At 37.7% G+C, this 14,336-nt stretch overlaps 1 protein-coding gene across 1 annotated transcript in view; it reads left to right on the forward strand.

The window, feature by feature from the left end:
* Positions 1-14,336, forward strand: part of PRKN (parkin RBR E3 ubiquitin protein ligase) — a 1,176,340-nt gene that overhangs the window by 562 nt on the left and 1,161,442 nt on the right. The gene's annotated exons all lie outside the window — the stretch shown is intronic.

The following is a 14,336-nucleotide window of genomic DNA, read 5'->3' on the forward strand; positions in this document are numbered from 1 at the left end:
TCCAGAGCATACCCACCCCATATATGCCTCCCCCCACACAACACACCCATCCCGTATACACACCCCAGCATAATACACCCACCCAGTTAGGGTGACCAGACAGCAAGTGTGAAAAATGGGGACGGGATGGGGGGTAATAGGAGCCTATATGAGCGAAACCCCAAAATCAGGACTGTCCCTATAAAATTGGGACATCTGGTCACCCTACATCCATATGCACACTCCCACACCGTATACACACAATACACACATACTGTATGCACCCAGAGTACATACACCCCTTCCCCCCTATATGCAGTATGTGCACACACCCATGAATGGTACACACAAATGCATGAACACGCTTCGTGAATTGAGATCTTGCAAGTCTGGATTCCTTATTTAGCCAGCACAATCAATGTGGATGGTGCTTTACAGGCAAATGATAGTACAGGGTCTGGACTCTCTGCTCCTTTGCAAAGTTAGCTACACTTGTGCAAAGCAAGTGTAAAACTCTACCAGAAGAGAACGGGAGGTTTTTACACCCACTTTGCACTGGCATCTGTTACCACAAAAAGAGTAAGACATTAAAAACTGATTGTTTTCCCTTTTGTCCCTCCAGAAAACACTTGCCTATTTCAATGAAGTGCATCCCTTTTGTCCTTTCACCATGTGGTCTGCATATAAATCTTGATGCATGCAGTAGGTCCCAGGATATTAGAGATACAATGTGGGTGAAGTAATATCTTTTATTGGAGCTTGGTGTAACCTCAAAAGCTTGTTTATCTCACCAACAGAAGTTGATCTAATAAAAGATATTACCTCACCCATCTTGCCTCTAAATAATCTTGATGGCAACTATGAATAAGTCATGGTTCATCTTGATCTTTCTTACTACCTTCATGCTGGTTGTGAGTTGCTGTCTTGTGCAGGCCTGCTGTGCCATTAGCCCTTCAGGCACCAGGAGTGAAGTGGAGCAATCAACCCACATTCTGGCCTCACAGACAGTGGCGGGGGGAAGGAGGGTATTGGGTAAGGTGACCGGGGTAGTCCCAAAGTTGGCAACATGTAGTCCTTTGATAGTATTACAACATATGACCTTGTCCAAGTAGCCAAAATTTCCCTCTGGTATTGGGAAGAAGATGCAATTAATCCCCAATATCTCCGTTCCCTCATTGTGGGCCCCACAAATCACAAGAGCCACCATGTGTTCCCCTCAAAAACTGTAAATTTTCCCTTTTATATGCTCCCTCTCTTTCACTTTCATTTTTGTTATTTGGTTAATTACAGAGGAAACAGAGCATAAAATTGAGGTGCTAGATAAAGTTATTTATGCTTAAAGGAATTCTTCCAATCCCCCTGATTTTAAACACCCTTTTTCTGCCTCTCACATTGTGTATTTGTCTCCTATCTGAGACCTAATCAGGATTAAATGTATGCAATTTTATGGTTGATGTATAGATGAGACATTCATCCTCTAAAAGTTTTGTAACTGAATTTCTTTGGAAATTGCTGCATAATCTCCATTATTTTTACACTTAGAAATTCTCTTTCCTTTCTCATTAATGTATGGTTTTCCAAAATGTTAGTGCGCTGTTATTGTCTTTAAACCATCTAAAGGCAAAAGAAAGTTAAGTTAATTTTGCAACTGTAATTTTTTTTATTCTATATGAATATTATATGCAACATTCACTGCAGTCTGTGCCTAACTGCATATGTCTGTTTCTTTTTTTTTCTAATGCAGTAGAGAGCATTTATGAGACAACTTGCTTTAATGAAAAAAGTGTTTTCATATCCAAATATTTATATATCTTGATGAATTCTACAGAGTTCAGATTACGTTATGTGCTTACAGAACTGCAGTTCTTGTTCTTTTTTAAAAATTCTTTAATTTCTTTAGCAAGTTAATGTGATACAGTTTAAAAAGGCATATGTGACTTAAAATTTGGAAGGTAAGAAAGGCTTGGGTGTCATTTGCTTCTTATTGTGTAGCCAGCAGATCTTGTTTGAAGACCATAACTATAGACCATGAACTGAGCCCTAGACTTCCTGTTAGGAATAAATCTCCACAAGTCTTTGATTATGTTTGCATATGACCTAATGCAAATTACCTAGTTGACCTGAGTTTGTAGGAAATGACCTACTAAGACAAAAACTCTTAGTTTTAAACTGATCAACTTTAAATGGATCATTTATAAACTGCTCAAGAAAGTCTCAAAGCAACTGTCAGATGCTAAATATATGTCTATATTTTAAACATATAATTTTTTTTCAAACCTGACAAAAATACAGGAATCCTGTATTCTTACAGTATAGTGTTTTTGTGGATGATTTAGTTAGGAATAGTAATGACTACAGATCCAGAAATTTGATCTGTGTGGTTGGTCCCTGCACTCGTATAGAGAGCCCCACTGACTTCAGTGAAAGTTTGCATGGGCATAAGGGTGTGGCCCACCTGGATCAGATTGCAAGTCTATGGGACTATGCACAGTATATAAAGTTAAGCATGTGTCAAAGTGCTGGCAGCTATGAGGCTGTATGTGTCTTTTCACTGTAGCAAATAGTGAATGTGTAAAAAAAAAAAATGTTAAAATATATTTTGATTAGTGGAAAATTATTGATACTACAATATATTAATTACTTACAGCTTTGAGTGATTTATGTGTTGGCAAATTTTTTTTATTTGAGACAAAAAGTAGAAAAAAAAAAACAAAATCCAAAAGATTAGAGGTATATAGAACAATGCCATTCTGTATCACATCCAAGGTCTGTCTACTTCAGTATCCTGTTTCTGACAGTAGCCTCAAGCATGTGGCCTGCGGAGCCCTACCCCCCACCCCGGAGTTATTTCCTGCCGCCACCAAGCTTCCCTCTGTTTGACGGTGCTTACCGCTTTCCAGGAGGGACGGGGGAGGAGTGGGGAGCCGTGCTCAGGGGAAGAGGCGGAGAAGAGACAGGGCAGGGGTGGGGATTTGGGGAAGGGGTTGGAATAGGGGCGGGGAAGAGGTGTCAGTGATGCGGCCCTTGGGCCAATGTACTAGCCCTCATGTGGCCCTCGTGGTGATTACAGTAGGCAGATGAGGGATAATCTGCTTGCAAAGGTCTCGTCCTGGTTTCTAATAGTTAAGATTGGTTTAAAACCTGAAGCATAAAGTTGACTGTCTCTTCCCAAATTTGTTGTAATTAATTATTATAACTGTATATTCCTGGTATTCATATAAATATCCAATCTCTTTTAGAATCTTATAAAGGTCTAGGCCTCAATGACTTATTGTGGAAAGGAGTTCCACAGTTAATTACATATTGTGTGTAAAAGTATTTCCTTTTATCAATTTTTAATTTCCCACCTTTTAGTTTAACTGAATGTTCCCTTATTTGTGTGTTATGAGACAGGGAGAACAGAAATTCCAATCTACCTTTTATATACCATTTGTTATTTTATCATGTACTTCTTACGGTCTGCTTTCTATAGTAAACAATCCTAAACTTTTCAATCTCTCTTTATATGAGAGTTTTTCCAGACCCTTGATTATGCTCTGTGCGCTCCCCTATAGTTTTGCAATATCCTTTGTGAGCTGTGTTGGTAGTGCATGCAGTATTCCAGATAAGGCAGTGCCACTGAGTGAAGTAAAGGCATTATAATGTTCTTTGTATTATTCACCATCTCATTCCATATGCATCCTAAGTCGACTTAGGTTTTTTGACTGCAGCTGCACAATGTGGATGGGTTTTCATTGGACTGTCTACAGTGACACCGCAGTCCCATTCTTCAGCTGATAGTTAATTTAGAACCTGTAAGGTGTATGAGTAAGGTACTTAATTAAAAATCCTATGTGTATCAGGTAACTTTTCAGAAATAACAGCAGCAGTTTGGTTGGAAATGAGTTACCATGTAGCCCAAGACTTTAATGCTGACATTTAATTTGAATTGTATTAAAAAGCATAACTTAATATGTGTTCATTATTTCAGTAGAGAGGTTACTCTCCTAAGCCTTCAAAATATGGAAATTTATTTATTTTTATGTGTGTGACATCTTTATTTGGAACATCATACCAACAAATTAATTATGTAAGCTGTCAATGGACTTCTGATAGACTATCCATGGAGAGACTGATAGACTAACAGGGTTTTGTCCTACAAGCTTTACTGTTATGGATCTTCATTGAAGTCATGAGTGTTTCCTGAATTCTAATTCTAAGATACATCTTTGAAAGTATTCAGCAAGATAAATACCAAAGACAATATTTGTTGCCTAAGCTCTTGAAGGAACTGTGTGTCTCATTTCATTTATTAATAGTTTTTAAAACTTTGTAGCCTATTTATATATAATTTCAGTTTGCTGATTGGCAATGCAGTTAATGATTTCAGTAAAGTATTTAAAAGGGCAAAGAATTTAAGCATTTATAGATATTTAGAGAATGGGTCATTTGATTTGGTATTTCCCATTTAATCAAAAGAATATGTATGTACAGTCAATGATGGGTGCAAGACAGGACTCTTCTCATGAATTATTGACTGCGGATGAGGGCAGAGTTTGTTTTCCTCTTTTCATATTTGCAAAAAATAACAAACACCTGAACTGAGTTTCAATTCAAAATTTTCTACTTCAGGGATCAGTATTTTATTTTGTTGTCATTGGTCCAGAACCAGCACTTAGAACTGCACATGAAAGCATTTGTATTGGCTTTCAATTCCCAAAATGCTTCTCTACTTTGTATGTCATAAAGCATGAGTTTTCAGGTCAGGCCATAGTTCAAAGGTCAGGTCATTCTTATTACCTGTTCCCTTCCCACCCTTCCCCCTCCCGCAAGCTGTATCTGTTCTACATAAACCGTAATTTGCTAATCCAAGGTTTCTCTGTGGCTTGTTAGTATGTTGCATGTCAAATGTTTAAAAGTAGCAATGTGAGTAATTACTATCTTAGTTTATTAAGAGTTTTGAACCCTACTCATTTTAATGTAGATGTTAGAAAGAAAAGCACCTATTTCCTTCCTATTAAAATGACAAGCAACTCTAAAAGCATATGGCAAACTTGTTCTAATGTATTTCTTAGGGAATCACAGGAAAGCACAATGTTAGAGAAATACTACCTTAGAATACTGCATAACCAGAAATCTGTAGTCCACATGTGTTAATCCTGCTGTGGAGGGAAGACTTATCAGATCCATTTTCAGAAAATAATAATTGTAGGTAATAAATGTAGAATATAATTACATATTTAAGTTGCACTGTTTATCTCTCAGTATATCCTGTCTATTTCCAGTACTGTCTGCCAGGCACTTTTCAAAATCACCCAGTTAACTTTTGGAAAGTAATCTATAGGAAACAAATTTACTGGATTCTGGAAAGAGTTAGATACTGTAACATAAAACTATTTAGCTTACTTAATAAAGGGAATCATGATACTCTTTCCATCAGTTAAAATGTTCTAAAACAAGGCCTAGTTTGTCAAAAGTACAGTATGTGTATATAATAAAGGGAATAATAAAACCAGACCTCATTTCTATTCAGTTATAATTTTCAATGTAAGAATATTTTTTGTATATAAAACGAGATTCTCAGCTATTGTAGATTGTCACAGATCTGTTGAAGTCAATGGAGCCACACAGGTTTACAGCAGCTGTGGCTCTGTCCCTTCTACAGCAGTGTAGCCTAGTGAATGCAATGCTGAACCGGGACCCAGGAGAGCTGGGTTTTATTCCCAGCTCTGTCTGGCCTTCTGGATGACCTTGGGCAAGTTACTTCCCTGTTTCCCTACCTGTAAAATGGGCATGATGATACTGACTTCCTTGGTAAAGCGCTTTGAGATCTACTAATGAAAGGCACTTATTATGATAGTTAATAACTAGCAACACCCATCAGATCTATTCCAACTGTAATTTGTGAACAAGAGTCTGATGTTCAGCCACTTAAGAATTGTAGAAAAGCACAGCTAATTCAGTATGGCAATTGTCTTTGTTTCCCACCTAAATGTCATTATTATTCAGGCCTGTCTGTCAAAAAATGGGAAAACTAAATCAAGACTGAAACCGTCAATTTGTTTTGAAAAGTTTGTAAAGGCTACCGAAGAACTGGAAACACTTAACATTAGTAGAGTAGAATGTGTGAAGAAATTTGTATGCCCAATAATATCTCCATATGAACCTATTTGCTTTAGTAAATGTCTCTCCCTTTTGGAATTTTGCTCAAAGGAACACATGGACTTGGCTGCACTGAGGAAAAGGGTAGAAAAGACCATCAACAGCATCAGTCACAAAGCAAATAGATTAATGTGTATACCAATGGTTCAGCAGACAAATCTTTCAAGAATGGTGGTTGTAGCATCTTCATCCAGTAGTGTAATAGAGAGAGTACAAGAAAGAACACTAGTTCAGGATATGTATGAACTGTGCAGCCAAACTGAAAGCTATTCTTACTGTGCTGCAAGACATAAACAGAACAGAAACAGAGGCAGATGTTGTGATGTTTATTGACTTGCAGGCACTGATCCTCAATTCCTTTTGAAGAAACCAGAATGCTAACAATGGTGCGGTTCATAAGGAGGCTCTGAGAATCAGAAAGTGAGGCAATCAATTGACTTTTCAATTGACTCCATCACACATTTGGGTATAAGGGAGTGAGGTAGCTGATGACCTGGCCAAACCTGAAAGATTGGAAACAGGTTGAAATGACAATCATTAAGGATATTGATGTTCTATCAAGGGAAATATTAGCTGAAATAAATGGTTAGAAGGTGAAAGATCCTCTTACTGATATCAAAGCATCTCAGAAAATAACATTCACTATTATAAGACTGCGTACGAGGCACAATGTAGGAATGAAAATGGTACTAAGATACATCCACTCTGCAGGATGTGTCGGGAGCAGACTTTTAACATCAGCCCACACTTTTGAATGTGATATGGTAAGGAAAGTGAGGCTTTTCAGATTGGATACCTTGGGTGAAGCCCTTACAAAGGACCCTGTTCATTCCCAAACTTCATGTTCTAATATGTTTATCGTACAGTACAACAGCAACACTCATATTAAGTAGCTGGACATAAATAATGTCTGGCCCAAGGTCATATAGAGAAAATCAATGATAAGAGCATGTATAGAACCCTATAATTTTAGAGCCTAGTCCTCTGCACTAGACTGTACTGCTTTCTCCTCAATCTATAGTACACTCTTCATTCAGTGTACTAAAAAGATTGGTTAGTAACTTAATTGTTAAAAGTAAGTGAATGAGGCAAGGTTTAGAAGTATAATCCAATGGAGAAAAGTTTTGGGAAAAGTAGTTTAGAAGAGCAGAACTGTTCATGAATTAAATAAATAAGATTCATATTAGTCTTTTAGCTAAGATAAAGTTTGGTGTCAGTTTAATATCTGATGTGCCCGCTATAATGGAGACTATACTTGCAGTGGAATCGGTGATCTAATACTGTATGCCTTCAGCTTCTGACTTATCTTCAATGGAAAGTGAATCCTGACACATTTTCATCAGTGTGGTCTTCATCATGAATAAACACAGTAAGCTTAAATCTAGCTTCACATACATGGACATTCACTGCAGTGGGTCTTGAACAATCTGATGCTGCATATAGCTATTCATGAATATTAGAAGATTTTCAGAGTACACCAACATTACTGAGATTAGTGTCATTCTATACACACATTTATAAGGAAACAAGCAAAACACTTTGCATTCAGGCTATCAACTTTTCAAGTTTTAGCTTGATATAATTTAAATGACTGGGATATTAAAGCATGAAAATTGGGCTTTATAATGGAAATGCAAACTGTACTTACTAATTATTATTATTGATGATAGTAAGGAGTGTTTGCATTTCCATTGTAAAGCCAAAGTTTCACTAGATAAATAATTTATAGTACAAGTCAAAACTTTCACTTACCATAACTGTACCATGCATTGGAGAGTTAATATTTAAGGTGATCTGAAGTTTTGCAGGAAAATAGTGTTTAATGATTTTTTGCAAAGAAGTTCTATCTAATGGTGGTTCCTGGTGACTACAGAAGTTAGGTACCAAACTTGCTGTGCTTTTGAAAATCCCAGTAGGTACAGACCTACATGTTTAGGCACCTAAATACTTTTGAAATCTGTCTCTGCATGGCTGTTATTAGATAAGTTTAATTGGCTCAATAGTAAAAGTTTTGGCCTCAAAATCCTAATTTTCAAGGCCTGCTTTTTAAAAGAGTGGTTTTTTTTAAGCAGCTCTTGAAGTTCCCAGTATCTTAACTTACTGTAAAACCATATACTTGTTAAAGTATCCTTAAAAACACTATAGTCTCAGGGTAGTACTGTACAGATTTCATTATATGTAAATCCCTTTCTGGCTCCAAAATTTCAACTGACACATAAAAAAGTTCTTACTTCATAATGTTCCATATTCATGAAGGGAGAATTTATGCAGAATATTGACTATAATATGTTAGCTTTTTTATACTTGATCAATGAAAATGGTTTCTTACCTGCTGTTTCTTTAGTCTGTAATTGTGGCCCAATTTGCATCTAATGAGGACATATTTAAGGTGTTTGTTTGTTTGTTTTTTGCTTTGTTTTTGTTTAAATCTGAGCAATTTTTCTGTTTGTCGACAAGCTTCCCGACATAAAACATTAAATGCTTGGTTATGTCCCTGTCCACATTGTCTCATGCTTGACTTTAATAGACTCAGTTCCTATATTCTAATATACTGTAGTTTTGCAGCCTTGATCAATGAAAGCATATAATGTTATTCATAATGTCAACAAGATATGTTATATTATCCTCTGCAATATTCCTATTTCCTATTATTTTGGCCATAAATTCAAATTTTGAGTAAATATTGATGGAATGTGGTCTGTAGCAGTGCTAGGGTCAGTGTGGGTGAAGAGGCATCACTAGACAGATACTGTAAATTATGCTTAATTCTCTGCCTGTATTTTAATTTATTGTTGACTGTACACATTCTTCGCTGTTATAAGTTTCATGTGTCATTAAAGGACCACACCTAGAATTTTAAAAAGGGAAACCATAGTTAAGGTAGGTTATAGATCTTCAATAGATGAGTATTTTCAGTAGCCTAACACAAAATGTACAATTCAATAGTAACTTTGCCTTTTTGGCATCCATTTAAGAACATTTTTATAGTTGAGTCGGATTCTTGAAGGCTTTACAATGTGTCTAGATCTAGGATATTTACCTCATGTTTCAGTAACTCCCTTTAAAAATAGTTTTTCAATTAGACTAATATCCATTTCCTTTAAGCTAAAGCAAACCAAAGCATAACATTCCTTGATACAACATGTTGAGTAAATTAAAACTGCCTCAGAGCCAGAGTGTAGCTAGATTTTAGGTGGCTGAGTAAAACCACTTGAGTTAATTATGCAGAGAGAATACTAGTTTATGTAAGTGACAGCAGTGTAGCAAGACAGGAGACCTAGGTTTTGTATCAGATTCAGAATGATGGGTCAGGGTAGGCTGACACCATGACATAAATTATATAATTAATGTTTGCACAACTTGTTGCCTTGGATGGCAAGAAATATAAAATCCTATTTTATCATATCCGCTAGTTATCCAACAAACTACTTATATAGTTCAAATATGATTTGTATGAGTGCAGTCTTATTCACATTTTGTTCTTCTGATAATGTGAATTGTGAGGAGTGTAGGAATTTTGGGGAGTTGTTCAGCCTTTCTGTTGAGGAGCTTGTATTCACCACAATGGTTCTGGAGCAGGGGTGGGCAAACTATGGCCCACAGGCTGTATTCAGCCCACTAGCCATTTTAATCTGGTGCACGAGCTCCTGCTGGGGAGCGGGGTCTGGAGCTTGCCCTACTCCAGAGGAGCAGGGTTGTGGGCTGCTCCACACGACTCCCGGATGCAGTGGCATGGCTCTCCTCCGGTTCCTAGGTGTAGGGGCAGCCAGGGGGGCTCTGCTCTGCATGCTGGACTGTGTCAAAAGCATTACTAAAATCAAGTTGTATCGCATCTACTGCTCCTCCCATCCACTAGGCCAGTAACCCTGTCAGAGAGGGAAATAAGGTTGGTTTGGCATGTTTTGTTCTTGATAAATCCAGGCTGGCTATTCCTTATAACCCTGTTATCATCTAGATGCTCACAAATTGATTGTTTAATAATTTGTTCCAATATCTTTCCAGGTATTTAAGTTAGGCTGACTAGTCTATAATTCCCTGTGTCCTCTGTGATCCTCTTTTTTGAAGATAGATATTATGTTTGCATTCTTCAGTCTTCTGGGACCTTATCTTTTCTCCATGAATTCTCAATGATAATTGCTAACTGTTCCAAGATTGCTTCAACTAGATCCTGAAGTACTCCAGGAAGAATTTCATCAGCTCCTGCTGACTTCAGTATACTTAGCTTACCTAAATATTCTTTAACTTCTTACCCTATTTTGGCTTCCATTCTTTTTTCTCTGTGTAGTTAATGTTAATTATGCCAAGTATCTGGTCATGATTAACCTTTTTAGTGAAGACTGAGGCAAAATAGACATTAAACATCCCAGCCTTCTTGATGTCATCAGTTATTAGTTCTCTTTCCCCTCTAAGTAGAGGACCTACACTTTCCTTTGTCTTTTTCTTGCTTCTTATTTAAAGTACCTCTTCTAGCCTTTTGTGTCCCTTCCTAAGTGCTTGTTTTGTGCCTTAACTTTTCTGATTTTGTCCCTACATGCCTCAGTTCTTCTTTTGTAGTCCTCCTTAGGAATTCATCCATGTTAATACTTTTTATTTTCAGGTTATTAAAGAACTCCTGATGGAGCCATACTGGTCTCTTACTGTTCTTGTTATCTTTCTTTGCATTGGGATAGTTTGATGTTGTAACTTTAATATTGTCTTCTTGAGAAACTGACAGCTCTCTGGACCTCCTTTATTCCTTAGGTTTTCTTCGCATGGGATGTCACATACTAGTTCTCCAAGTTTGTTAGAATCTGCTTTTTTTAAGTCCATTGTCTTTATTCTGCTGCTCTCATTCCTTCCTTTCCTTAGAATCATAAAATCTATGATTTCATGACCGCTTTCACCCAAATAGCCTTCCACCTTCAGATTTGCTACCAGTTCCTCCCTGTTGGTCAGAATGAAATCTAAAATGGCTGTCTTTTAGAAACAAAACGTTATCCCCAATGTATTCCAAGAACTTACTGGAAATATTGTGTTTTGCCATACTACTTTTCCAACAGCTGTCTGGATAAAGTCCCCCATTACTACTAGGTCTTGTGTTTCAGATATTTCTGTTATTTGTTGTAGAAATATTTAATCCGCCGCCTCCTTCTGATTTGGTGTTCTATAATAGACCCGCTACGATGACATTACCCTTATTTTCCCCCCATTTATCTTTATCCAGAAACTTTCAACTGGTCTGCCTCTCACCGCCTTCTGGACCTCAGAACAAGTGTATATATTCCTGATGTATAATGCAACACCTTCTTCCTTGCAGTTTCCTGTGTTTGGCTCTTTCAGAGAAGGCCTTTAAAAACAAGCAAGCAAGCAAGCAAACAGAAAAACCTCCCCTGAAATTCTCTCTCCTCTGTGTAGACATTAAAGATCCCCTGACACACCAGAATATGGATTTGTTCTACTACGCTCTGCTCTACTACCTCTCTTTCTTCTACTGTTACATAGCATGTTCTGCACCAGTTGACTGCTACAGGGATGGAGGGTGAGGGGGAAGGGAGGGAGGGTGTACACACATAAATATAGGACCTGATTCTGTATGGGGATGAGTCTCTTCTAGGGGGCGCTGAACACTTTCAGCTCCCACTGACATCAGGCTCATAGTTTCCTAAAATATTTTAGGAACCTTTGATATAAAAGGCACTATATACATATAAGATTATATTATATTTAAATTTCTAATTGACTTGCTTTCTAATTAGCAAACAAAAATACACAAAAAGATTGGAAGTTCTTGATATAATAAATATGAAAGTACAACTTCCTTATCAAGGTGTTTAATCTTGCCTATGCATGAGACATGACTCCAAATTCCGTTTATTGCCAGTTATATTAGAAAAGTTTATATTTAAACTGATCAGCCATATAAGGCACAATCAGATATTTAAGTACCTCCCTGATGCTGCAGAATAGACAGCAGCAAATGCTAAGTGGCTCATGCTGAAGTAATTTGCATTTTTTAAAACGTATTTAAGCCCCAAGACATTATTGTATACTGTTTTGATAATGTATTCATTAAGGGTTAGCCCTCTTAATTAGAAATAGAAGTTATCCACATTTATTGGAATAAATTGATTGAAGTAGCAGACAGTCTCCTGAGACCTTTTCAATTGTATAAGTGGTTAGGCCACAAAAGCAAAGAATAATACTGTGAGTGATGAAGCTTTTCCAAGTTCTTCTATTTAGTGGAAACTCAGGGGAAAGTAAACCATTAGTGGAAACTTTGTCAGATAGATTGATGTATTATTATTACTTATTATTTGTATTACCAAAGTGCTTAGGAGCCCTAGGCATTGACCAGGACCTCTTTGCACTTTACATTCTACAATCATAGAATAACAAAAACAAAAGACAGTCCCATAACACTTATCCCCATTCCATTATTTCAACCCTGTCTCTCAGGGAAAATACTCAAGAGTGTGGGCAGCCAGCAGATCTGGGCTTTGTTGAACTGAAGAAGGAAGGTTGATTCCAGAGCTGAGAATACTTCACCAAGAATACTCTTCCCTAAGTGGCTTCCCATTTGAACCCAAAGTCTGTGCGCTCAAGTGTCTCTGATGATAGTATCTTGTAAGATCTCACATCCTTTATATTTACACTCCAAAGTTCTTTAATTGTTTATCAACTGTCCCTGTGACTTTGCTCTTATGGTATGAAGAAAAAAATAAATCCTATTATTATCTCCTGCCGTTTAAAGATGACCAGAATATTCTGCCTCTCTTTATACCATTGGATTTGAAATTCTGTGAGTGTTTTCTTGTGTTTGGTGGTAAAGGCAAAATTTGGACTCTAAACTCTGAACCTAAACCTTCCACTGCAAGGGCATGTAATCCAGAAGTGAGTGTATAAAGGAAAAGTACAGTAACTCCTTTGCTTAACATTGTAGTTATGTTCCTGAAAAATGCAACTTTAAGCGAAACGATGTTAAGCGAATCCAATTTCTCTGTAAGAATTAATGTAATTGGGGCGTTAGGTTCCAGGGAAATTTTTTCACCAGACAAAAAAACTATATATTATGTAGATATACACACAGTATACATTTTAAAGAAACAATTTAATGATGTTTACAGCTATGATGATTGAGAAGCTTGGTTGAGGTGGTGAAGTTAGAGGGTGGAAGAGGGAGGGATATTTCCCAGGGAATGCCTTGCTGCTAAATGATGAACTAGCACTTGGCTGAGCCCTCAAGGGTTTAAACATTGTTAATGTAGCCTCTCACACAAGGCAATACCAACACGAGGGAGGGGAGACAGCTTTGCAGACAGAGACAGACACACACCTTGTGTGTGGGAGAGAGAGAGAGAGATGCACACTGCCCCTTTAAGTAAGCTGACCCACTCTTAAGTGCATTGTCTTTTTAAGTGCATCAGGAAGTTGAGACAGCAGCTGCTGTCCTAAGCTCTCTATGTTTCTCTCCGTCCGTGTCCCCTCCCTGCTCTATATGGAGAAGGGGTAAGCGGGATGCAGGGGGGAGGGGGACACCCTGACATTAGCCCCTCCAAACAGCAAGCAGGAGTCTCTGGGATTGATAGCCTGCAACTGATAGACTGCTGAGTGGCTGCAGCACAGGGAACTTAGGGGGAGCTGATAGGGGGGCTGCCTGTCCACCCTGGTTACAAGCCCCCACCAGCTAGCTGCAACGGGCTGCTCTTCCTGCAAGCAGTGGACAAAGCAGGCAGCTGCCAAATGATGCTAGAAGGGAGCATTGCACAACTTTAAACGAGCATGTTCCCTAATTGATCAGCAACGTTAACCAGGATGACTTTAAGTGAGGAGTTACTGTCTTCGAATTAATGGTTGAGAGTTTAAGAAGCTTGTAAAGATTAATGAAGATACTAACTAAAGGAGGTGCTTTTCATTCCATGGCAGCTTGAAGGATGGCAAGGTGATAGTATATCAATGAAAAAGAAATGAAAGAGTGGGGCTGTCTAGAGGGTAGATTCCAACAAAAATATTTTATTTGTGCTGCACTGTGCATGAAGGTGGAATGAGCAATGTATTTACATTGTGCCAAATCCTGAGGTCTTTACTCACTTTTATTCCGTCCTTATAATGTCCCTTTAAAGTCTATAAAAAGTTCTTACAATATAGCAACATAAAAGAGAAAATAACCATAGTCTTACATATTAAGCTTACTTTGATAACGGAGGTGAGCTTTGTGGCAAACTCATTCACATCGTCAA

Source organism: Mauremys reevesii, linkage group 3, assembly GCF_016161935.1.
Source record: "Mauremys reevesii isolate NIE-2019 linkage group 3, ASM1616193v1, whole genome shotgun sequence".
NCBI classification, from domain to species: domain Eukaryota; kingdom Metazoa; phylum Chordata; order Testudines; family Geoemydidae; genus Mauremys; species Mauremys reevesii.